The sequence below is a fragment of the Staurois parvus genome, unplaced genomic scaffold, assembly GCF_062004578.1.
Source record: "Staurois parvus isolate SC_StPar_1 unplaced genomic scaffold, SC_StPar_1.0 ptg000445l, whole genome shotgun sequence".
Classification (NCBI taxonomy): Eukaryota; Metazoa; Chordata; class Amphibia; order Anura; family Ranidae; genus Staurois; species Staurois parvus.
Window position 1 is genome coordinate 6,160,916 of NW_028318241.1, and position 26,333 is coordinate 6,187,248.

Consider the following 26,333-nt stretch of genomic DNA (forward strand, 5'->3'; position numbering starts at 1 on the left):
TGGATAGGTGCCTGCAGATCTCCTCCAGCGGCGAGGGACCTCCTCTAGACTCAGTCATGGCCTTCTGGTACTGTAAGGGACCGCCCGGCGGTACTACTAGCACTCCACTGAATAGGCGTCCCCAGCGCACGGAGTCTAAGTCCCAGGGTGCTTGTTCACCAGGGCCCCTGATGGTGGGGATGGACTTGGAGCTCCCTGAGACCAGGTCGTGACTACCGGGTGCGTCCGTCAGTGGTAGTAGTATGCGCAAGGGGCTCCCACGGGGAAGAGTCTGATGTGAGGAGGTCAGAAGACCCCACTGCACGGGATGGATGGATGGATGAGCAGGGTCAGACGGGCCGGGTCGGTAACAGAGAGGGCGGCAAGGTACAAGGCAGCGGGCATAGAATGGTCGGGTCACACGCCAGGTCAGCAACAGCAGGTCAAATCCAATAGGGGGCATTCAGGAGAGAGGTCAGGCAAAGCAAGGGTCAGAACAGGCGAAAACAGCAAGGTCAGGTACAATCCGGGTCAATAACTTACAGGGTACAGGTTCACAGGATTCAGAATGCAGGAAAGGCCAGAAGGCACTGAATGACAGCTCAGGGTCGTTTAAATATCCCGCCCTGCGCTGCCATTGGTGCCCAGCGGGCGGCCGCGGCTTCTACTGCGCATGCGCGAACTCGAACGCCGCGGCCGGCCCGGAACCAGTGCTCGAGTCCCTGCGCCGGGCGGCATACTGCGCCTGCGCCGGGACCAACGCGGCGGGGATCGAGGGGATCCCTGACACCAACTGATCTGGCCAACTGTTGTGAAGGGTGTTTTCTTCACCAGGGAAAGAATTCTTCGGTCATCCACCACAGTTGTTTTCCGTGGTCTTCCGGGTCTTTTGGTGTTGCTGAGCTCACCGGTGCGTTCCTTCTTTTTAAGAATGTTCCAAACAGTTGTTTTGGCCACGCCTAATGTTCTTACTATCTCTCTGATGGGTTTGTTTTGTTTTTTCAGCCTAATGATGGCTTGCTTCACTGATAGTGACAGCTCTTTGGATCTCATCTTGAGAGTTGACAACAACAGATTCCAAATGCAAATAGCACACTTGAAATGAACTCTGGACCTTTAATCTGCTCATTGTAATTGGGATAATGAGGGAATAACACACACCTGGCCATGGAACAGCCGAGAAGCCAATTGTCCCATTACTTTTGGTCCCTTAACAAGTGGGAGGCACATATACAAACTGTTGTAATTGCTACACCGTTCACCTGATTTGGATGTAAATACCCTCAAATTAAAGCTGACAGTCTGCAGTTAAAGCACATCTTGTTTGTTTCATTTCAAATCCATTGTGGTGGTGTATAGAGCCAAAAATGTTAGAATTGTGTCGCTGTCCCAATATTTATGGACCTGACTGTATATACTGGATTTTTTTTTTTAACTAATGGCAGTGATCAGCAATTTATAATGGGACTGCGGTAGTGCGGTGGGCACTCTGACACTAACTGCCACAGACATCACCAGCGATATTATTACAGTGATAATGCTATGCACTGTCACTGTACTAATGACACTGGCTGGTAAGGGGTTATCATCTAAGGCGATCAAGGGGTTAAATGTGTGCCTAACTATGTGTAATGTGTGTAAAGCAGGGGCGGACTGACAACTCATGGGGCCCCCGGGCAATAGATCATGGGGACCCTGTGTCCTTGCCCAAACTCAAAAAAGCCAATGAAAAAGGTACCAGGGGCATCTCATGGGGCCCCCTACTGACCCCGGGCCCTCGGGCAGTGCCTGAGTTTCCAAATGGTCAGTCCGCCCCTGGTGTAAAGTGTGCTGCTTTTACTAAACAATCTCTATGTTTCCCATCCATGCAAAGTAGGGATGAGAAACATACAGATTGCTGCCTCTGTACAGAGCTGTGTGTTGTTTACCAGCACAGAGCTCTGGGCTGTGATTGTACACAGCCGATCAGCAGGTCCCGGGCGTGAATCATTGGCTGGGACTTGCTGACAGGCTCCATGTACAATCACAACGGGTGCAGGAGGGGGGAGCGCATGCATGAAATCTGGAAGTAGGCAGCAACGTACCTCTCCGTCTCCTTGCTTACAGCGGCCGCCCATCTGCGAGTGAGTGGGAGTAAAGTGGTCATTGTAGCACAGAAGGAAAAACGTTTTCTTTTCATATTAGATAGAATAAAGGAGGGATGTAACCCCTGTTCTGTTGGCTGTGTCCCGCTTGTGGGGATTTCCCTTCACTTTCTGTTCCATAGCCAAGACAGGAAGTGATAACAAAAATCTAACCAATAGGGAGGGAATCCCTGGTTGTCACCAGAACTAGCGGCCCCATTGGAACATTTTCTCTCTGTTCTGGTGACAACCCAACATTTGGGGTCTTCTGTCATATTCATTCTTGGTGGATATGGTAAACAGGAAAGAACGAGAGGGTGAATCTCCCCACAGAGGGTAAATCTCCACATAGGGTGAATCTCCCCACAGAGGGTAAATCTCCACATAGGGTGAATCTCCCCACAGAGGGTAAATCTCCACATAGGGTGAATCTCCCCACAGAGGGTAAATCTCCACATAGGACGAATCTCCCCACAGAGGGTAAATCTCCACATAGGACGAATCTCCCCACAGAGGGTAAATCTCCACATAGGGTGAATCTCCCCACAGAGGGTGAATCTCCCCACAGAGGATGAATCTCCCCAGAGAGAGAATCTCCCCAGAGAGGATGAATCTCCCCAGAGGATGAATCTCCCCAGAGAAAGTGAATCTCCCCACAGATGAAAATCCCCAGATGGTGAATCTCCCCACAGAAGGTGAATCTCCTCACAGAGGGTGAATCTCCTCACAGAGGGTGAATCTCCCCAGAGAGGGTGAATCTCCCCACAGTTGAATCTCCCTACAGAGAGTGAATCTCCCCACAGAGGATGAATCTCCCCACAGAGGATGAATCTCCCCACAGAGGATGAATCTCCCCACAGATGAAAATCCCCAGAGGGTGAATCTCCCCACAGAAGGTGAATCTCCTCACAGAGGGTGAATCTCCCCACAGATGAAAATCCCCAGAGGGTGAATCTTCTCACAGAGGGTGAATCTCCCCACAGAAGGTGAATCTCCCCACAGAAGGTGAATCTCCCCTCAGAGGGTAGCTACACCTGAAAGCTGTTCTAGTCCTTCTCCACTCTATCCAAAACTAAAAAAGAAAAAAAATGTTCTCCTCTAGTTACACTGTATCTACTTTATCCATAACTACCTCAGGCAATGACAATGTGTCCCAGCAACGTCCCGCCGGGCAGAGCGCTGTATGTGACCAGGACCAGCACAGGACATCCTCCACACACTGCCAGCGATAGGAGGCGGGCTTTACTGGAAGTGTGTGAGTGACGTGCGGCCAATCAGGGCGGGCACAAAGCTGATAGAGGGGAACGATGGGGAGCCAATCGTGGCAGGCACACAGAGAGTAGGCGGGGAGAGTAAGAAAGCAGCCAATCAGGGTAACCATACTACGAGCAGACAGGAGGAGAGGGGAGTGACGAGCGGAGAATCAGAGTGTGAACACAACGAGCAGGCGGGGAGAGGAGTGACGAGAGGCAAATCAGAACGTGGATACAGCGAGTAGGCGGGGAGAAGGTGAAGAACGGTTTTATTTTTTTTATTTTGTTAATTCTGTGAGGAAGTCACGTGGTGCTATCCTCCAATTACGTGTAGTGGAGTCTGTCGCTCCGCTTTCCCAGCAGTGACTGGGATGTCCGTCTGAGGGCTCAGCCTGTAGCGGGAGGCCACGGGATGTGTGTGACGGGGAGGAGGCAGAGTCCCGGGTGTGGAGAGTGAGCCGGATACGGCCTTCCTCAGGAGGACTTACACCGTGTGAGCTGAGGGCTCCTCGCTGTGCTGGTAAGTGGGGCGGATGTGTCGGTGTTCAGTGTCCGAGCATGTGGAGTCCGGTCACACCCTTCTGTCTATAGCACGGTCAGGGGGAGAGAGGACTTCTCTATGGTGTGACCTGGATGACATCCTCTTCTCTGCTCTTCTTCCCTTGTCCGCTCTCCTGTTCTCTTGTCCGCTCTCCTGTTCTCTTGTCCGCTCTCCTGTTCTCTTGTCCGCTCTTCCTTTTCTCTTGTCCGCTCTTCCTTTTCTCTTGTCCGCTCTTCCTTTTCTCTTGTCCGCTCTTCCTTTTCTCTTGTCCGCTCTTCCTTTTCTCTTGTCCGCTCTTCCTTTTCTCTTGTCCGCTCTTCCTTTTCTCTTGTCCGCTCTTCCTTTTCTCTTGTCCGCTCTTCCTTTTCTCTTGTCCGCTCTTCCTTTCTCTTGTCCGCTCTTCTTTTCTCTTGTCCGCTCCTCTCCTCTCCTCTCTTGTCTTCTCTTTTCCTCTCCCGCTCTCCTGTTCTGCTCTGCGCTTCTCCACTTTTCGCTCCTCCACTTTTCGCTCCTCTGCTTTTCGCATCTCCTCTATTCAGTCTGCTCGTCTCCGCTCTGCTCTAACTGTCCTGATGATTGGCATCTGTTATTGAAACTGTACTTATCATTACAACTGCTTAGTCTATCCAGGTGGAATATACTTTGTTTTTTCAGTGCAAATTGGGCTTTCTTTTGGAAGGATATCTCCTGATTTGTTTTCTTTAACTGACAATTGCGCGGTCATGCAATGCTGCACCCAAATGAAATTTGTCGTCCCGTTCCCCCCCCCCCCCTCCCACAAATTAAGTTTTTGTTCGGTGGTATTTGATTGCCTGTGCGGTTTTTATTTTTTTGCGCTATGAAAAAAAAAAGACCGACAATTGTGAGAAAAAAAACAATATCTCTGACTTTTTGCTATGGGGGGAGGGGGGCAGTGACTTGGTGTCAATGACATGCCCAGTGACACCAATACAGTGATCAGTGCTAAAAAAAAGCACTGACACCATACTAATGGCACTGGGCAGGAAGGGGTTAACATGAGGGGCAATCAAATGGTTAACTGTGTGCAGGCAGTGTTTTACTGGGGGCGGTGTGTTGGTGCTTCACTGTAAGCACACTGCTCTGGATGGCAGCAGTGTGTCCAAGCTGTTAGTAAACAAAGCAGCCCTCCTCCCAATCCTGGGTAATCACTGGTCGGGACCCGGTGATTGACTGCTGTGAATGGCGGCGCGGGTAGGGCACGCGGATGGCTCACGTATGCCCCCTACCCAGAAATGCAAAATCATGTACTGTGTGTGTATGTATGTGTGTGTATATATATATATATATATATATATATGTGTGTGTGTGTGATTTTGCGCACCCTGCTGCCCTGTAGCAGTATATCTGCTATAGGGCGGCGGGGATGTGATTAATATATTTTTTCACACACTTTTTTTGTTTACAAATCTCTCCTGTAGCAAGGAGAAAACAACATACAATGTATCCTTTTCTCCATTCAAGAGGAGACAACAACATAGTGGCTGGCTGTATATTGACTGATCACTGTGAAACCAATTAGAGGCGAACTATCACAGGAATCGGGTGATTGGGAACGCAGTGACAGCTCTGTAAGTACAAGACCTGCAGTTGTCACTGACAGCTTGGTCTCTATGCTGGAAATGTGCTGTGCGGCATGCTCTGAGCACAAACGGCAGCGCATGTATGCGGCCCAATGGATAAAGACCCACTTTCATGAAGCTGCATATATGCATACACATGGCAGGAAGGGAATTCAAAGAAAGAAGAAAAAAAATTCTAGTGCAGCCACCATCTCGAAGGCTGACCATAAATGTTACAGTTTTCCTTTATATTTACCAAAAACCATATAATATAAGGTCAAAACGAAACACTTTCAATTTGTATGAAGTCAGGCAGGCCCTTGTACTACATAGTTGAAGGTAAATCTAAAGGAAATTGAGTAAGAAAATTGTATAATGTATGGCCAGCTTAAAGACGTGGGATGCTAGGATGCAGTACTATTAGGCTCCATGTACACAAGCCTACCCTGACCGCGGGAAAACGCAAACTCACAGTACCGCGGTTGCCACGATTTGCGTTTTCCCTCGGTCGGCGGTCAAAACGTTCCTATCCTGAGCATGATTCTTCTGTGTTCAGGAGAGGGAGGTTTACCCTCACCTAACCTCAGCAGCTCCTTATCTCTGCCAAAAGCCTATGTATACATGGACACACAGGCCCTTATGGAGTTGAGTTTAGAAGCTGCTCGTGTACATGAAGCCTTAGGGATACGTAGAAATATCAGCATTTTTCCGAAGGTGCGATAATGGCCTCCGGAAAAGCGGGTGATTTTTGCCTATGATTTTTACCACGATTAGGGTGCGTCTTTCTTAGGTCATGTGACTCAAAATGCATCATAACACAACAGGTATGCGTTTTTTGACGGGTTTTGAATGCATTTCAGACGCACCAATGCAGTTTGCGTTTTGTCCATTTTGCAGTGCGTTTTAGATTCATTTTTTGATGCGTTTTGTGTTTGATTTTAATTTTTTTTGGCCAACTTGTTGCTGGGCAGATTCAAAAAGCAACATGTGCATTTTTGATAAGTTTTCAATGCATTTCAGGTCTGGTTCACACCAATGCAGTTTGTGGTTTGTCCTCTTTGCAGTGCATTTTGTGTATTTGTATGTGTGTTTTTGACTTTTGTAATGTGTTTTTGCATTTTTTAAAATTTTGTTTTGGCTAGCTTGTTGCTGGACAGATTAAAAACGCAGAACATATCAAATATGTGTGAAAATGCGCCATAAACGCACTACATACGGTTTCTGCATTGTCTCTATTGAACCAAAAATGCAATGTTTTGCTTTTTAAAAAAGTCCCTGACCCTTTCCAAAAACAAAGCAGCTTCGAAAGGTCATAGATGTGAATGTGTCCCATAGGAAACTATGCTAAATGGACTGTAGTGCGTTTCTGCAAAAAGCCCTAAAAAATGCATTAGTGTGTACCAGGCCTCAATGGGGAGATGCGTTTTTGGTGTGGTTCTTCTTTTTTTTTTTTTTTTTGTTCTTTTACTCTCCAAATATGCACCAATAATGCCGCTAAGGCTGCCAGGACTTGTAGGCACTCAGTCACAGAACTCGGTGAATGAGTGATGCGGCCGTGTGGATGGAGCCCCGCACTCTGCGCTGTTTTCACATCTGACAGACAATACGGGGAAACTTCTCCTTGTACTATCTGTTAGAGGGAGAGGGGGGGCGGCTGCGGTCATGGGAACAACAAGTGTAACCTGTTCCAAAGGTGAACTTATCCTCTAACACTGCAAGGGAAGTGCAATGGACAGTGTGAAAACATATATTGAATTTAAAAGGATGTTTTTCTTGAGCTTTTCTTGTGCTTTTTTTTTTTTGTAACACAAAAGTGCTGCAAAAACTGCTCAGTGTTAAAGCAGCCTATTGGCCAAAACTAGCTGAAAACAAATTCATACAATCATTTAGATTCATGATATTAATTAAAAAGTCGAATATAATACAATGTGTGTGTGTGTGTGTGTGTGTATATATATATATATACTGTATATATATACATACACACACACACACTATCTCACAGAAGTGAGTACACCCCTCACATTTTTGTAAATATTTTATTCCATATTTTCATGTGACAACACTGAAGAAATGACACTTTGCTACAATGTAAAGTAGTGAGTGTACAGCTTCTATAACAGTGTAAATTTGCTGTCCCCTCAAAATAACTCAACACACAGCCATTAATGTCTAAACTGCTGGCAACAAAAGTGAGTCCACCCCTAAGTGACAAGGTCCAAATTGAGCCCAAAGTGTCAATATTTTATGTGGCCACCATTATTTTCCAGCACTGCCTTAACCCTCTTGGGCATGGAGTTCACCAGAGCTTCACAGGTTGTCACTGGAGTCCTCTTCCACTCCTCCATGACGACATCACAGAGCTGGTGGATGTTTGAGACCTTGCGCTCTTCCACCTTCCATTTGAGGATGCCCCACAGATGCTCAATAGGGTTTAGGTCTGGAGACATGCTTGGCCAGTCCATCATCTTTACCCTCAGCGTCTTTAGCAAGGCAGTGGTGGTCTTGGAGGTGTGTTTGGGGTCATTATGTTGGAATACCACTGGGTTTTTAATTATTTTACTATACAAATAAAAATGTCAGGACAGTATGCTCCCCCCCACAGAATTACCTCATTCTAAAAAGTAGACATCCCAAGGTAGTCTTTTTGGAACTGTTTACATTTGTGATTGGTTATCACAGCAATCGCATGGTACAGAGCCCCTCAGATTAGTGTTGTACACTGTGTCTGTGGTGTAAGTGCAAAGATGGCCATTTATGTGCGCAATGACTGCCTAAAGGTTTTCTCTGTACCAGAGTTTTAAACAGTACTGCATAAATGAGGTAGTCCATTTTTTTTTTTTTTTTTTTTTTTTGAACCACTGTGTGAACAAAACAAAAAAGACCGGCTTTTGCCCATCCACGTTCAAGTTGGATGGGGGGAGTCCTCCCCTTTGTGCCTTTTCAGGGAGACTTCCCCCCCACCTTCAGAATGCGCTGATCAGTGCTACTGGCTGCACTGTTACATTGGGAAAATACTTTGACAGGCCGGTTGTACAGATCGGTCCAACCATCCTGTCTGTACATGGATTAAAATTCATCCAGTCCCTGCTGAAGCAGCCAAATTTCAATCCACGTATGGCTGGCGTTAGTGTTTATCATTTCACTATGTAAAGACGTACAGCGGTAGTGAAGTGTAAATCCATTTTTGTGACTTGTCACCAGAACAAGAGGTGAGGGAAATCCTCAAATGGATATGACTGTTCCAGTAAAATCTTTTTAGGATGGAAATTCCCTTCACTTTGGAGATATCGCCTGTCTTGAGGACACTACAGGAAATCTTTTCAGTGGGAGGAAAGCCACAGAAAAGTAACCTGACCAGTTTTAACCCTTCCCTACTTATTGTATAAAAGGTTTGGCAGTACATAAACGTTATTAAAACTCACTTTCCAGAGCAATCATGTTCATGATTATCTTACAAGGAGCTGGTAGTTCTGTGTACACAGAACAGTATTAGTCTAAAGCTCCTTTCACACTAGCGGTTGTGTTTATCGCCCACCTGAAAAGTGATCCATGGTGAATTGCTTTTCAGATGACAGGGAAAGGAGGTTTGCAGACATTCAGGAGGTGGTATTGCCACCCCCTGATGCCTGTTTGTTTGTTTTTTTCTTTTTGTTTTTTTATTGGCGAATGGCAATTTTGCAGTGTTGATCTGCAACTGCAAGTCCGGTGTTTGGCTTCACTTTCATGGGAGAGTTTGGCAAGCAGTGTCATCTGTCAGACTTGCCATGTGTTGTTAAAATTACCACACCGTTGATGCAAAGCATTGTGGCCACAGCACTGTGTACTCATCTGAGCTGCACCATGTCCACCCATGTGAAAGGGGCCTAATACAGTGAATTTGTTTCTGTTGGGAGGGATTATTATTATTATACAGGATTTTCCATCACATCCTGTTTCTGATAGAAAGTCAGAGTAAATCCTAGTCAAACAAATGGTTTTAAACCCAAAATGTAATATACTGCAGCTTACCAATCCTTAGATGTGATGGCTGCATTAGTTTTCTTTTTTTAGACTTTTTTTCCCCTCTGTTGTCTCCTGGTTATCTGGTTAGTAACGCACCTCCTGTATTAGAGCGCCCCCACTCTGGATGAATAAGCATAGGGGGCACATTTGGACAGCAGCATTGTTATTTTGGGGGAAGCAGAGCGTTAGATATACTAGTAGATTTAAAAACACTAATAAATTAAAGCCAAACTCCAGCTCATACTTTATAAGCAATTACATCAAACGGTTTTTAAAGGTTTTACATAAATAAATGAAAGCAGATTATTTTAATGTGTTTCTAAAGCTTCACGGTTTTTTTTTTTCTTTTAACCTCAATGCATTCTATGCATTAAAGTAAAAAACCTTCTGTGTAAAATAATCTCCCTTCGCGATCCAGCACTTTGTATGAGAGCTGTGGCTCCCCTGGCTTTGTTCCTCTAAACTGGGCAGAACAATAGCGGCAGGAGCCTTTGGCTCCCGCTCCTGTCAATCAACTCCAGTGATGTGGGAGGCGGAGCTGAGTCCCGTTATCTGTGTCAATGGACACAGTAGTGGGACTCGGGAGCGAGTCTGCACGAGTGCCCCATTGGAGTCAGCTTCCTATTGGGGGTACCAGCAAGAGAAGAGACAGGACGGTGGGGGACCCAAGAAGAAGAGGATCGGGGCCACTCTGCAATTCTTTTGCACAGAGCAGGAAAGTATAGGCTTGTTTGTTTTTTAATTAAAAATAATGTTCCTTTACAATCGCTTTATTCACCCATGCCAGTGTTAAGTGGTCTGTCTCATCCCTGTTCATCTGCAGGTCAGTTTGTTCTTTGTAAATACAGATTTATTGGCTGCTTTACTAGATGAAAATAGAAAGAAAGCCTTAAAAAAACAAAACTAATGCAGCCATTGCAACTAAGCATGTTTGCTCTAGAGTTTATTACCACTTTAATAATATCAGGGAATCTGTGATGTAAACTGTAGTATTGCACATTGACTCACCTCACTGAGGTGTGAATCAAGACCTATCCAGGAATAGCTGTGAATCATCTCCCAGTTGTCTGTGGACATTACATCCACGCACGTTGGAGAATTCTTATTGGCCATACTGGCCTCTATTCAGAGCAATATATACTTGGTTGGACATCTGAAAGTATTACAGCCCAACTACGGACAAACTGTCACAAGTTTCAAGCAGGCAAACATTCTTGTTCTTTGGAAGGACCTCGCTATCATGCAGGCATACTTCTATCATCTGCAATCAGTTAGGGCTCATTCACACTGCCTGCATGCCAAATGGTTTATTTTAGCATTCTTGCAACTTTCTGTTTTTGGGTGCAGTGAGGGGAGTGGTGTGGCGCTCACTTCAACGCATCCCACTATTTATTTTGTCTTTTAACAATGTGGCAGTGGGAGGAGCAGTGTCCCATCGTTGCCGTCAGTGGGAGGAGTAGTGTCCCATCGTTGGCGTCAGTGGGAGGAGTAGTGTCCCATCGTTGCCGTCAGTGGGTGGAGTAGTGTCCCATCGTTGCCGTCGGTGGGAGGAGTAGTGTCCCATCGTTGCCGTCGGTGGGAGGAGTAGTGTCCCATCGTTGCCGTCGGTGGGAGGAGTAGTGTCCCATCGTTGCCGTCGGTGGGAGGAGTAGTGTCCCATCGTTGCCGTCGGTGGGAGGAGTAGTGTCCCATCGTTGCCGTCGGTGGGAGGAGTAGTGTCCCATCGTTGCCGTCGGTGGGAGGAGTAGTGTCCCATCGTTGCCGTCGGTGGGAGGAGTAGTGTCCCATCGTTGCCGTCAGTGGGAGGAGTAGTGTCCCATCGTTGGCGTCAGTGGGAGGAGCAGTGTCCCATCGTTGGCGTCAGTGGGAGGAGCAGTGTCCCGTCGTTGGCGTCAGTGGGAGGAGCAGTGTCCCGTCGTTGGCGTCAGTGGGAGGAGCAGTGTCCCGTCGTTGGCGTCAGTGGGAGGAGCAGTGTCCCGTCGTTGGCGTCAGTGGGAGGAGCAGTGTCCCGTCGTTGGCGTCAGTGGGAGGAGCAGTGTCCCGTCGTTGGCGTCAGTGGGAGGAGCAGTGTCCCGTCGTTGGCGTCAGTGGGAGGAGCAGTGTCCCGTCGTTGGCGTCAGTGGGAGGAGCAGTGTCCCGTCGTTGGCGTCAGTGGGAGGAGCAGTGTCCCGTCGTTGGCGTCAGTGGGAGGAGCAGTGTCCTTCGGTCCCGTGGTGTGTCCCCTGCAGCTCGTTTCACCAGCCGTCCTGTATTCCAGGAGGCCAGCATCTTCAGTGTGGGCACCCACTGCGCATGCGCGAGTAGCAATGCGCTTCCTGAATGGTCCTGTAGTCTTCTGGGACCTGTCACGTGTCCCAAAAGACTACAGGGAGGAAGGACACTTTCCGATTTTTTTTTTTTTTCCCCCCCCATGCTCCCCAAAGGTGCCAGTCCTTAATGGGGAGGCGGGGGAGTAGTCCTTAACGCGGGACTTATCCTTTTGGGTGGAGCTCCGCTTTAACTGTATCAACAAAGGGTATAATTTGTATATCTTGGTGTGATATGACTCTGTAAGGCCTCTTTCACACAAATTCATGTTTTTTTATTTTGAAACTCCAACACTCCTGGCACAGAGATCACTTGCGCTTTGGACATTGCGTTTATCTGCGTTTACATGTGGCTGCGTTTAGCTGTGGTAGTAAATTCTTACCTTTTCTGTAGCAACTGTTTACTTGTTTTTTCTTTGTACTGCGATTAACTGCTTTTATGTACGGATAGCTGCGGTACATCGCTCCTGGACGCTGTCAACTTTATTTTTCCTAAACTCACAAAACCGTATGCTATGAAAACGTTGCTAAACGCAGTGTGTGAATGGAGCCATAGGGAGGCATTGTCTGCGTTTAGCTGCAGCAAATAAGTTCCTCTAACCACAGCTAAAATCTGAAATGTAACCGCCCGTGTGACAGGGGCCTTAGGCTTTTTGAATGTATTCCAATTGTATTCTATATATAAAAACAACAGTCCCCATTGGGAAAATATTTGTAATTGTATCTCCTGGAGGGTTTCATTGTTTATTACAGGTATTTTTATAGTGCTGACAAGTTTCGAAGGGTTTTACATACTATTCGTCCACATCAGCCTCTGTCAATTTAGTCAGACAGTCAACCTACCAGCATGTCTGTGTCCAAAATGGGGAAAAATCCCTTTTGGCTTTATGTAAACTGTAAATCCTGCTGTGTACGTCACTATGCATCAAAGTGTATCGCGTATGTGCGTCTCTGAGCTTGAAGTGATGCTGCTGGCATCTCGCCTGCCTTTGTATTTGCAAGGATCCATGTATGTTGTAACAGTGTGCCAGTTTCCATAGGCAGCAAACAAATCGGCTTCTCTGATACATGCGTATTGGATTTCTCACTACACACTCCTGAATTGAGAAGTGTCCTGGGTATCATTCACAGCTAGTCTATCAGAGTTCTGTGGTCGCAGCATATACTTCCATTTTATAACATCAGCATGGTAACAATACAAACAGTTATATTTGTCAATCCGTTATGAGCATACTTCTTTCATGTTGTGAGTTCTGCCTGTCTGCTGGCCGTCTCTTTTCACAATTTCCTAGATTCCCTGCATGCTTTGCAGCTTCTCTGCTGTTCATTTTCAATGTCGAAGGACTACATTACCCATGGTACCTTTCTGCCTTCAACCAGTGTTTCCTGTACTGACCCCGCTTCCTGAAACTCCTCCTCTCGGCACCTCTGTAGTTCAGAAGGCAGGCTCTGTGAAATGTGTGACACTTCGGCTTGGTTTACATCTGTGCGGGTGGTGCCGCTGCGGGACCCACACAAATACCTGCAGCTGCACCACCTACACAGAGGAATGCGGGACCTGCGGGTGGGTGCCATTAATTCTAATAGCACGCTGCCCACACTGGAAATTGCAACCATACTGTGAACCTCGTTTCCCGTGCAGGCTGCGATTTCCGATGTAGCACAGGGACTTCTCTGTGTGTCCAGGGGCACAAGAGTCCATTCAAATGAATGAGCTCTCGTGCCCTAGCAAAGCGCAGCCCACGCGGCTGCACATATGTGAACCTGGCCTTAAGGTTTTGGTCCATTGGATAGATTACAACACTCAGGAGAAAATCGACCGTGCTTTGCTCTCCGTGTAACCTGTCTCTTCAGTATTTGCTGAAACCTAATGGTGGGTCCACTCGAGCTCCTCCCATTCTGTCTCCTCCTCCCCTTCTGTCTCCTCCAGGCAAGTGTTTTGATTCCCAACCTTCCCCTCCCCATCTTTTTATATTTTCTTTTCCCTTTTTACAGTCTCTTTTTTTTTTTAAAAACGTAGTGCTACCAGCGAAGAGCACACCTCCGCATGCACGGGGTACTACTTTGGATCCTTGGATCCCTTGCATCTGCCATTTTGTTGTCTATTTATAGTTTGTAATTGTTCTATGTACCCAATTTATCGTTTTTATGTGAGCTCCACTATGCTTTTGCTTGTATCAATCCTAAAATGACTGCCTTTTTGTTTGTAGTTGTACTGTATTTTTCTTTTAAAATATAAAACCTTTAATAAATCTTTTGTAAGTGGAAATCTTCAATAAAATACACACAGTGCAGTTCGGAAGGTTTTTATCGCTTTTAAATGGCTCTTCTATTAGAAATGATAGGTACATTCTTGTTTATGCGGAGTTCCTCCTATGCCAGAATGAATGACTGTTGCATGTGCATTACACTCATCTCCTTGTTAGGGGTTCAGAGAGAGAGGGGCGATTGGTTATTACGGAAGAAGTGCAGCCAGTTTGTTGCTCTGACTCGTCTTACCTCGTGGACATTGTATAATATGTGGTATGTGGTGTGGTTGCTTTGAGGTCTTAGCTCGGTACAAAAGATACATGTCATTCTGTTTGTTTTACCCAAGAAAAGGGAACAAAAAGTGCTGAATAAGTCACATCTGATGTACTTTGCTGCTATACAAATCACGTTCATGACATTTGTTCATTTGGAGTGGAAGGCAGAACTCTTTTAGAAACTGGCGCACATCTTTCCATCCTTATTTCTGCGCATAAACTCTGGTATGTATATGAATGTTCCTTCCCCCATTGTTGTTACCCTGGAGTAGTGTAAATATTTATACATTCAAATTGGTAATAGCACCTTCCCTAGCTTCACCGCTTTACCTCCCCTTCATGACCAGACTATTTTTTGCCATTCAGCACTGCACTAATTTAACTGGCAGTTGCGCAGTCATGCAACACTGTACGCAAATGAAATATTAAAAAAAAAATTTCACACAAATAGAGCTTTCTTTTGGTGGTATTTGATCACCACTGGGGTTTTTATTTTTTTATCATGTAAATAAAAAGAATGGAAATTTTTAAGAAAAACTAGTGGTGCACCGAAATGAAAATTCTTTCACCGAAACCAAAAATTCACAATGCATTTGGCTGAAAGCTGAAACCAAAATGGACAGTTTAATTTTTTTGAGTCAAAAAAAAAAAAAAAAAAGGAAAACTTTTTAATCAGAGTATAGCAGTCAGTTAAGTAGTAGAGGGGGTTGTTAATCAGTTTCAGCTGCTTTGGTGTTAATGAAATTAACAACAGGTGCACTAGGTGGGCAACAATGAGATGACCCCCAAAACAGGAGTGGTTTTACAGGTGGAGGCCACTGACATTTTTTCCCTACTCTTTTATGACTGTTTTTCACTAGTTTTGCATTTGGCTAGGGTCAGTGTCACTACTGGTAGCATGAGGTGATACCTGGACCCTACAGAGGTTGCGCAGGTAGTCCAACTCTTCCAGGATGACATATCAATACGTTCCATTGCCAGAAGGTTTGCTGTGTCTCCCAGCAGTCTCAAGAGCATGGAGGAGATTCCAGGAGACAGGTAGTTACTCTAGGGGAGCTGGACAGGGCTGTAGAAGGTCCTTAACCCATCAGCAGGACTGGTATCTGCTCCTTTGTGCAAGGAGGAACTGGATGAGCACTGCCAGAGCCCGAGAAAATTACCCCCAGCAGGCCACTGGTGTGAATGTCTCTGACCAAACAATCAGAAACCGACTTCATGAGGGTGGCCTGAGGGCCCGACGTCCTCTAGTGGTCTCTGTGCTCTCTGCCTGGCACCATAGAGCTCGATTGGCATTTGTCTTTGAACACCAGAATTGGCAAGTCCACCACTGGCACCCTGTGCTGTTCACAGATGAGAGCAGGTTCACCCTGAGCACCAGTTTTCTTCTCGTCTTTTCATCAATTTTGGAGGGACGTCCAGTTCTTGGTAATGTCACTGTTGCACCATATTTTATCCACTTGATGACGGTCTTCACTGTGTTCCATGGTATATCTAATGCCTTGGAAATTCTTTTGTACCCTTCTCCTGACTGATAACTTTTAACAATGAGATCCCTCTGATGCTTTGGAGGCTTTCGGCGGACCATGGCTTTTGCTGTAGGATGCGACTAAGAAAATGTCAGGAAAGACCTACTAGAACAGCCGAATGTCATTTGGGATAAATCGGAGGCACTTTAAATGATGGCAGGTGTGTACTGTCTCCTATTTAACATGATTTTGAATGTGATTGCTTCATTCTGAACACAGCTTCATCCCCAGTTATAAGAGGGTGTGCACACTTATGCAACCACATTATTTAAATTTTTCTACGTTTACTCTACCCCCCCCCCCCCCAAAAAAAAAAGATTTCAGTTTGGTTTTCAATTGAAGGGTACAGTTTATAGGTAACAAAAAAGTTCTGAAATTATTTGTCTAATTTTTTTACATCACAGACACCTGACATTTTAACAGGGGTGTGTAGACTTTTTATGTCCACTGTATATATAATTGTATTCTATTTTATTTTTTAATTAATATCATGAATTTAAATTAATATGAATTTATTTTCAGCACCTTTTCAGCTAATAGGCTGTTTTCACGCTGAGCACTTTTGTGTAATTAAAAAAAAAAAGGCAAAAGAAATGGTCGAGAAAAATGTATCCCTTTTAAATTCAGTGTGTGTCTTCACACTGGTCCGTTGTGCTTTCCTTGCGGTGTTAAAAATTCCTCTTGCTGCATTTTTTATGCATATTTGGCAGGTTAAAAAAATACGCATTTCCCCATTGAGGCCTGGTTCACGTCAATGCCTTTTTTTAGGGTTTTTTTTGCAGAAAGGCACTACAGTCCATTTAACATTGTTTCCTATGGGACATGTTCATATCTATGCTTTTTGAGATGCTGCGTTTTTGCAAAGGGTCAGGGACTTTTTTTTTTTTTTAAATGTAAAACGTTGCCTTTTTGGTTCAGTAGACGTCAATGGAGAGCCTGCAGAAAATGTGTGCAGTGCGTGTAGTTTTCACGCGTTTGTGGTTTTTTAATCTGCCAGGCAACACATTGTCCCAAAAAAATAACACGTGTGCAAAAAAAGCAAAGCAGACAAGTCTCTAACTGCATTGTGTGAACCAGTCCTGAAGTGCATTGAAAATGCATTACATGTGTTGCATTTTTGATGCGTTTTGCATTTTTAATCTGCCCAGCAACAAGTTGGCCAAAAAAAGAAACTCAAATTGCATAAAACGTGTCAAATATGCGTGCAAAATAGACAAAGCGCAAACTGCATTGGTGTGAAACAGGACTGAAATGCATTGCAAATGCTGCAAAATCGCATCAAAACGCATGCGTTACTTTTTTTATGCGATTTAACCTGCCCAGCAACAAGCTGGCAAACAAAACCCACAAAACGTATAAAAAAATGCATAAAACGTGCAAATACAATGTCTGCAATTCATTATAAAAGCCACACGTGTTTGTTATGTTGCAGGGTTTTTTTTTTTTATTTTTTTTAGTCACATGACCTATGAAAACCGCACCCTAAACATGGTAAAATCACGCATTTTGGCAGCCATTATCAGCACCTCTTTTTCTGTGTGTGCTGCTTTTACTGTCTGGCTGTCTTTTCTCCCTGTTTTGCAGAGAGAAGAAGCAACCAGATTGCTGTTCCCTGTACATATTGCTCTGTGTTTTCATGTGTGATTGGACACAGCCGATCAGCTGACTTCAGCCAAAATCATTGGCTGAAATCAGCTGCCAAACTTGTGCTGTGTCCAATCGCAGCACAGACCAGCAATCGGCCAACGTACTGGTATGTGATCGTGCCTGCACCTGCCGATCGCTCACTGCATATTTACTGTGGGCATTCTGCAGGTGGTTAAAGCTGGCCATACACTATGCAATCTCATTGTACAATCTATGTCAGGTTTCCTATAACGTTACCATAAAATACAAGGAAAAACATAAACAGCCAATTCAGCTAGTATCAAATCAGACAGGCGGCTGTTCTACAGAGTTCTTGGTAGATCTAAAGGAGATTAAACCGTCAGATTGTATACAGCAGTGTTTCTCAACCTTATTTCAGTCAAGGCACCCTTTAAAATTACGCACAGTCCGGAGGCACCCTTTAAAATTACGCACAGTCCGGAGGCACCCTTTAAAATTACGCACAGTCCGGAGGCACCCTTTAAAATTACGCACAGTCCGGAGGCACCCTTTAAAATTACGCACAGTCCCGAGGCACCCCATTTTAGAATGGGGAGCCTCAAGACTGTCCATAATTTAAAGGGTGCCTCGGGACTGTCCATAAGTTTTAATTGGCACCCCATTCTAAAATGTGAGGCTATTGTAATAGTTTTTATATAATGCACCAACATCCACACATGGAGGACACCCAACATTAGAGGTGATTTATTCTTCCAAAGCAAATACACTTTTGCACCCTGGTACTGACTAGTATTCCAATGTTTCTCTTCTCCCTTACTTTCTTTTCTCCATCACTGAGCTAATGTGACCCCAGCACTGATGGAGGGGAGCAGGGGAGGGTTAAACTAGGATGCTGTGCAGGCAGCTGACACCCTCCTTATCAACTGATGATGTCATTGGTGGTCAGGATGCCGGTGGCTAGAAGTTTGTAATGGTTCACAATGAAAACCTGTGGCTTTGTGTAACTAAAAGGCAGACTTGATTCACCCGCTGGCTTGTATACACGTTTTGAGCAATTAGGCATTTTGCCAAGGCACCCCGGGTGAGAGACTGATCTAGTGTATGGTCAGCCTACGGCCCTTTTCACACTAGTGCACCATGACATCTTACAATATTTTGCATATGAAATTCAATGTGCAATAATCTTTGCAGTACTGGTCATTGTTAATGTCACCCCAAAAGTGGCAAGCAACAATTGCATTCTTGCTTGCGGTGCTAGAAGGTGAGCACTATAATAATGTACATGAGCTCCTTTTCTGCACGTAGGACAGCTTATTGAAATGAATGGGCTGCTCTACATGCAAAGTGCGACATCACGCAAAAAAAAAAGTACATATTTGCTAAACTAGTGCGAGTATGAATGTAGCTGAGGTATGTGGATCTTCATGCGATAGGTCGGGGATTCACGTCAGTGATAGGAAAGCTAGATATGGTTTGTTAAACTGCAGCAAGAGGATGTTATCACTGCTTTTAGCACTTCCTCTGGGAGGAGGAATAACTGCAAAGATAGAATGAGGAGATGTTGTTTTTGCTTGTTTACTACTTCAGGGTGCAGACTGTATATCATGGAGGGTGAAGCACAGCAATGAGCCGTCTAGCCTGGCATAAGCAGGTGTGCACCCAGGACAGAGTAATACTGGGGATCGTTCACACCCGTAGATCTTCATATTTATGGTTCTGAATATAATGGGGGTGGTTTAGAATCTCTAAAACATTAATGCAGTCTCTGTACCCATCTCCCCCCTCATTGCAGTAGCAGTATTTTTAATGTATTTCCTGATGGAAAAGTTAAAACCTAGGGTTGCACCGAAACAAATATCGGTAGGGGTGCCGACACTGAGCATTTGCATAAGTACTTCTACTCATGCAAATACTTCGATACTTCAAACTCATACCTTTGCAGTGCAATTTGAGCCCATACAAAATGAATTGGCCCAAATCGCACTGCAAAGAATTGCATGCAGTTTGAACAGGAATGTGGTGCGATTCCTGTCTGAATCTCATGCAGTTTCCCTGCGGTTGCTATGCTATATCAGCCATACAAAATGCCTCGCATGGTACTACACCCACAGGGAAACCACATGCGATTAAGATAGGAAATATGAATGCAAATCGTATGCAATTCTTTGCAGTGTGATTTGAACTCGAATTGCACCACAAAGGTATCGGTGAGTACTTGACTACAAGTATTGGTACTCATACTAGCTGGTATCAGTGCAACCCTTGTCAAAACCCCTAAAGATTATATATTTTCTGAAAGCAGACACTATAGAGAAGAAATTGGTGGTAGTTCCAATTTTCTTATGTCACACGTAATTAGCTCGACAGTTGAAGCTCAAAGTTTCAGTAAAAGATAAATTAAAGTGTATTTTATGGCATATAAAAACAAAAAATTACCCACTTTTTGATAAAATATAAAAGATAAGGTTGTGCCGAGTACATAGATACCCAGAATGTCAAGCCTTATAGGTCAACCATAAATAAAGGGCCTAGAATTATTGTTCTCAGTCCAGCTTTTTCGGCAATATATGTAACATGTAGAGCAGGGGTCTCCAAACTTTATTTACAGTGGGGCAAAAAAGTATTTAGTCAGCCACCCATTGTGCAAGTTCTCCCACTTAAAAAGATGAGAGGCCTGTAATTGGCATCATAGGTAGACCTCAACTATGAGAGACAAAATGAGAAAAAAAAATCCAGACAATCACATTGGCTGATTTGGAAAGAATTTATTTGCAAATTATGGTGGAAAATAAGTATTTGGTCACCTACAAACAAGCAAGATTTCTGGCTCTCACAGACCTGTACCTTCTTCTTTAAGAGGCTCCTCTGTCCTGCACTCATTACCTGTATCAATGGCACCAGTTTGAGGTTGCTATCAGTATAAAGTCCACAACCTCAAACAGTCACACTCCAAACTCCACTATGGTGAAGACCAAAGAGCTGTCGAAGGACACCAGAAACAAAATTGTAGACCTGCACCAGGCTGGGAAGACTGAATCTGCAATAGGCAAGTAGCTTGGTGTGAACAAATCAACTGTGGGAGCAATAATTAGAAAATGGAAGACATACAAGACCACTGATAATCTCCCTCGATCTGGGGCTCCACGCAAGATCTCACCCCGTAGGGTCAAAATGATCACAAGAACGGTGAGCAAAAATCCCAGGACCACACGGGGGGACCTAGTGAATGACCTGCAGAGAGCTGGGACCAATGTAACAAAGGCTACCATCAGTAACACACTATGCCCCCAGGGACTCAGATCCTGCAGTGCCAGACGTGTCCCCCTGCTTACGCCAGTACATGTCCGGGTCCGTCTGAAGTTTGCTAGAGAGCATTTGGATGATCCAGAAGAGAATTGGGAGAATGTCTTATGGTCAGATGAAACCAAAATAGAACTGTTTGGTAGAAACACAACTTGTCGTGTTTGGAGGAGAGAGAATGCTGAGTTGCATCCAAAGAACACCATACCTACTGTGAAGCATGGGGGTGGCAACATCATGCTTTGGGGCTGTTTCTCCACAAAGGGACCAGGACGACTGATCCATGTACAGGACAGAATGAATGGGGCCATGTATCGTGAGATTTTGAGTGCAAACCTCCTTCCATCAGCAAGGGCATTGAAGATGAAACGTGGCTGGATCTTCCAACATGACAATCATCCCAAACATACCGCTCGGGCAACGAAGGAGTGGCTTCGTAAGAAGCATTTCAAGGTCCTGGAGTGGCCTAGCCAGTCTCCAGATCTCAACCCCATAGAAAACCTGTGGAGGGAGTTGAAAGTCCGTGTTGCCCAGCGACAGCCCCAAAACATCACTGCTCTAGAGGAGATCTGCATGGAGGAATGGGCCAACATACCAGCAACAGTGTGTGCCAACCTTGTGAAGACTTACAGGAAACGTTTGACCTCTGTCATTGCCAACAAAGGATATATAACAAAGTATTGAGATGAACTTTTGATATTGACCAAATACTTATTTTCCACCATAATTTGCAAATAAATTCTTTCCAAATCATCCAATGTGATTGGATTTTTTTTCTCATTTTGTCTCTCATAGTTGAGGTCTACCTATGATGCCAATTACAGGCCTCTCTCATCTTTTTAAGTGGGAGAACTTAAACAATTGGTGGCTGACTAAATACTTTTTTGCCCCACTGTACAAAGGGCCAGTTTACTGTCCTTCAGCCTTTAGAGGGGCCGGACTGCGGACATTGGGAGTAGAAAATGTCCCAGGATCAGTGGGAGCAAACAATGCCCCATTTTTGGTGCTAATGAGAGGAACTGTGCCCCATTGTGTCATTGGGAAATCGTGCCCCATTATTGGTGTCATTGGGAGGCATTGGGCCCAATTGTTGGTGTCATTAGGAGAAATTGCGCCCCATCGTTGGGTGTCATTGGGAGAAATTGCGCCCCGTCATTGTTGTCAGTGAAGCGAATTATGCCCTATTGTTGGTGTCAATGGATGAAGTAGTGCTCCAAGGGCCAGATAAAAGCAAGCGAAGGGCTGCATCTGGCCCCCAGGTCACAGTTTGGAGACCGCTGGTGTAGAGCAATCAACATGTGATTTGTTGAGCAGCGATCACTATTCAGCAGAGTTTTACGAAGGCATAACTGGTGACAATCCTTCTTCAGGCATCATTTCTATGGAATGGTGCTGAAATTGAGGAGAAAGGTTTGTAGCAGAACACCCCAATGCTGAATCAATGTCTCCAGCAACTGTAGTCGCTGGCATTTGTGATTGTAGTTGCTATTCAGCTCTGCCACAATATTACCCACCTGACATCATCCTACATTTAATAAATATATTGGTGGCTTTAACATCTTCAAGCATTACTGATGGATGGGCACAACTGTTAATGTTGAAGAATCTACCAGTATCCTCACACCCTGTAGTATGTCAGAACATCTGAAATAGTGAGCAGGAATTGGATCTGATTACAGACACTATTTTCATTTTGTCTCACCGTGTTTAGTGCTGTCCCAGGAGACAAACCCCTTAAGCTGAAGTCCGGGTAGATACACACATTAATGCTGTGCTCTATTCTTTACTACATCTTTTTTTTTTTTTTTTTTTTTTTTTTTTTTTTTTTGTATAATCTTATTTATTTTTTTAATGCAAGCTTAGTAAGTACCTGCATGTGATTTGGTTTCCGCCTCTTGTAGTTCCTGTACAGACTGGGAAAAGGAGAAGCAGCACAAGGATCCAATAGGTTGTGCTGCCATGCAAAGAACATGCCAATGGGGGGGGGAGCAGAGAGATGGGTCTGTTTCTTCTTTCACTGTGCAGTCACAGGCTAGGGGAAGGAACAATAACTATGTGTTATTGAACTGCATCAGGGGAAAACCAGCCTTATGCCATACTTGACGGGGCTGTACTGTGTGGCAGAGCGGTGTAAATTGCAGGACTGGATGGAGAAATACAAAACATTTGGCAGGTAAAACCGCTTCTGTGTATGTATTTAGCCTTTTTGCCGGGAGCTACATTATGCTCTAATGGCTGATGTGCAGTTAAAGGTGTACAGCTCTGGCATCTGTCAGCATGTCATTGATTTGTATGGGCTGCTGACCGCAGCTGAAAGCCATCACCTGTGACTCCCAAATGCAGAAATGTGCTAATCCTGGCAGTACATGCCAAATGCATCCTGTGTGGGAGCCCTAATTATGCTGCAGACACTTTTGAGGCCGGTTCACACCAGATGCAGTCTGGTGTGGGTTTCTCTTTTTTTTTTTTTTTTCTGCATCAAAAACGCACTGGCAGTAGGTTATATGGTTTCCAATGGCCTAGTTCACATCAGTGCAGTCAGTTCAAGTGCGTTCCAGTGCAGAAAAAGAACTAGAACATGCTGAATTTTTTCTGCACAGAAATATACCAGAACTCAACAAAAACACACAAGAATGCATCACATAAACCCCCCCATGAAACCTTGGCGGAAAAAAAAAAGGCAAAAAAACACTGAAACAGATTGAAAATGCACCAAAAACATACATGCACAAACATTTCTGTATGAGTGAGTTTTTGTGGTATAAACTGAAAAAAAAAAACACACACTCCAGATGCGTTTTTGCTTAATTTGTTGTTTTTTTTGGTGTAAACTGTCACTTACTAAAAAAGCAGAAGCATGACTGCAGTTAGGCCATACAACGGATTTATAAATAGGCACTTTAATGTGCAATATTTTATATTTTCTTGACTAAAAATAATTTTAAGAAAAAAAAATGTATTTAATCCTCACTACACTACTTGATTATTGCAGCACATGCTTAAGCTGGCTAAACATTATACAGTTTTCTTATTCAATTTCCTTTAGATTTCCCATCAATTATGTAGTGCAAGGGCCTGCCTGACTGCATACAAACTGAAAGTGTTTAGGTTTGGCCTCACATTAAATGCTTTTGGTAAATCTAAAGGAAAATTGGACAAGGAAAGGGTATAATGTGCATGAAGGTGAAAAACCACCTGTGTTCCACAGCCCGCCCAATAGTCCCATTGTGATCCAGCGATGTGCACGAGAGCCTCGGCTCTCTGACGACTCTCCCTCATTGGATGAGACAGCAGTGGGAGCCATAGTCTCCCCATTTTGTAAATCCACAGCCAGTGAGCCAATGAGGAGAGAGGGGGCGGGGCCAAGCCACAACTCTGTGTATGACTGAACACACAGAGCAGCAGCTAAGGAGTGGGCCTGCTTGGGTGCCCCCATAGCAAGCTGCTTGCTTTGGTTACAGTCAGCAGAAGGGAGGGGCCAGGAGTACTGGCGGGAGATCAGAGAACAGGAGGATCTGGGCTGCTCTGTGCAAAACTACTGCACAGAACAGGTACGTAAAACATGTTTTTTTTTTTTTAATTGCCTTTAATATCACTTTAAAGAGGTTCTTCACCCCTTCCTTTCATCCCTGCTTACCTTGTTTTCTTGGTTGAGCCTAAATAGCATGCATAATTGTCTAGTGAATCCAGCTTTGTCCTGCTGCTACACACTTGATTCTTTGTCACGATCTTTCTGATGTCATTGGGGGCTGGCTGTCTTTTCCTGATCCCTGCAGCTGGCTCCCTGATCACAAGCACTGTGCAGTGTAGTATATAATTGGCCCTTAAATCTCCTGGGATGCTTGATGTCCCTCCCGACTGTGGGCAGTTGGTACTACATCATTCTTTCCTGCCTAGGTGAGATTTACTTACCAGCTATACAAAAAAGATAGCTGCAAAAAAAGAGAAATTCTGGGATTGTGTGAAAGTGGCTTGGGGGGGGGGAAATATTAACCATATGTGAGCTTTTTTTCTCAACCGCACTCTAGCCCAATCCTAAAAATTACACCTCAAAAATCAATTCTTAAATACATAGATCAACGAATAAATGAAACCAGAACATAAATTAAAGTCCCAAAAATGTCTCTGAAATATCAAAATATTCAAATAACTTTTGCACCTCCAAATCACATCGTGTAAAGCTGTGCAAGGTATTCAACGTATGGTATTCCAATGTTGATGAACCTCGAAAAAAATATAAACTAGAAATGGTGCATTACCTTTTACAAATAAACACTTGTGCAAATATAATGTGTCATGCACACTGCATATCATGTGTCAACAAACGTGCAAAAAAAAAAACATTTATATATGTTACACACAATAAGTATGAAAAAACTTGTTATCACACGTGAGCAAAAGTGAACGCTCCAAAAACACAATAACCGTGTTCTTTGCTAGATGTGGTAGTGAACTCAAACACTGCAAAAATTGAACTGCCACAAATAAATACAATAGTGAATATCAAAAATGTGCAACTTAGGTGATAACACTCCAACTTGGTGCAGCAATGAATAATTACCCTAGAGAGGTAATGTCACACTTTTCACATAGTAGATGCTGGCACCTCCAAGCTTCTTAGCACTCCTTTTAGCATGATCCCATGTCCCTCATAAGGCAAATCAAATGTTTAGAGGCTTACTGGAAATATATATATATATATACTGGAAATATACATTTGCATGTATGTGTGTGTGTATATATGTGTATATATATATATGTATGTGTGTGTGTGTGTGTGTGTGTATGTATATATGTGTGTGTGTGTGTATATATATATATATATATATATATATATATATATATATATATATATATATATATATATATATATATACATACACGCACATACTAGTAATGGCAGCGACTTATAGCGCTACTGCAGAGGGCATTCTGATACGGGGGGGGGGGGACGACTGACTAACTGCCACTGACGTCCCCAGTGACACTAATACAGTGCTAATAAAAAGCATTGACGCTGTACTAATGACACTGGGCAGTAAGGGGTTACCATCTGGGGCGATGAAAGGGGTAACTGTGTGCTGTTTTGCTGTGTGTGTCTTTCACTGTGTCAGCACATGCAGAGCAATACAAAGCAATGTGCAGGAGCTGACATTGGAGAGATCTGTATTGTTTACATACATATCTATCCCGTCAGTGATACTCGGTGATTTCCAGGTGCTGGCAGGAAATCATCGGCCAGGACCCGGTGATCGACAGCTGAGGCCGTCAATAGCGGCATGAGTAGGGCAAATGCACGCATCCTACCTGGAAGTAAAAAAAATAAAGTGTGTGTGTGTGTGTGTGTGTGTGTGTGTGTGTTTTTGCGCAGCCCTGCGGCCGTAGCAGTATTTCTACTATAGGGCGGTGGGAGAGTGGTTAGGTTAAAGAATTTAAACTGAGTGAAGGTCCTCTTTACGCTTGTGGTGGTCACAGTCCTCATTATACCTGTCCTTTCATATACCCAGATGTTTTTGTTAGGTGATTTCCAGTCAACTCTTTTTTGATTAATATAGTTCCTGTAAGGTGTGTGTTTAGGTTCCTATCT

General features: G+C 44.3%; 1 protein-coding gene and 1 long non-coding RNA gene across 3 annotated transcripts in view; one reads left to right on the forward strand and one right to left on the reverse strand.

Moving 5' to 3' along the window:
- LOC149453647 (uncharacterized) overlaps positions 1-3,327 on the reverse strand; it is a 90,138-nt gene extending 86,811 nt beyond the window's left edge. Inside the window, exon 1 of the long non-coding RNA XR_016314423.1 lies at positions 3,235-3,327. This is a non-coding gene — a long non-coding RNA (uncharacterized LOC149453647). The remainder of the gene's footprint in view (positions 1-3,234) is intronic.
- A 302-nt stretch (positions 3,328-3,629) lies between these two features.
- IL6ST (interleukin 6 cytokine family signal transducer) overlaps positions 3,630-26,333 on the forward strand; it is a 91,412-nt gene continuing 68,708 nt past the window's right edge. Inside the window, exon 1 of one of the 2 annotated variants that reach the window (XM_089688076.1) lies at positions 3,630-3,875. The gene's annotated coding sequence lies outside the window, so the exon portion shown is untranslated. The remainder of the gene's footprint in view (positions 3,876-26,333) is intronic. The other variant, XM_089688077.1, reaches the window with a different exon arrangement.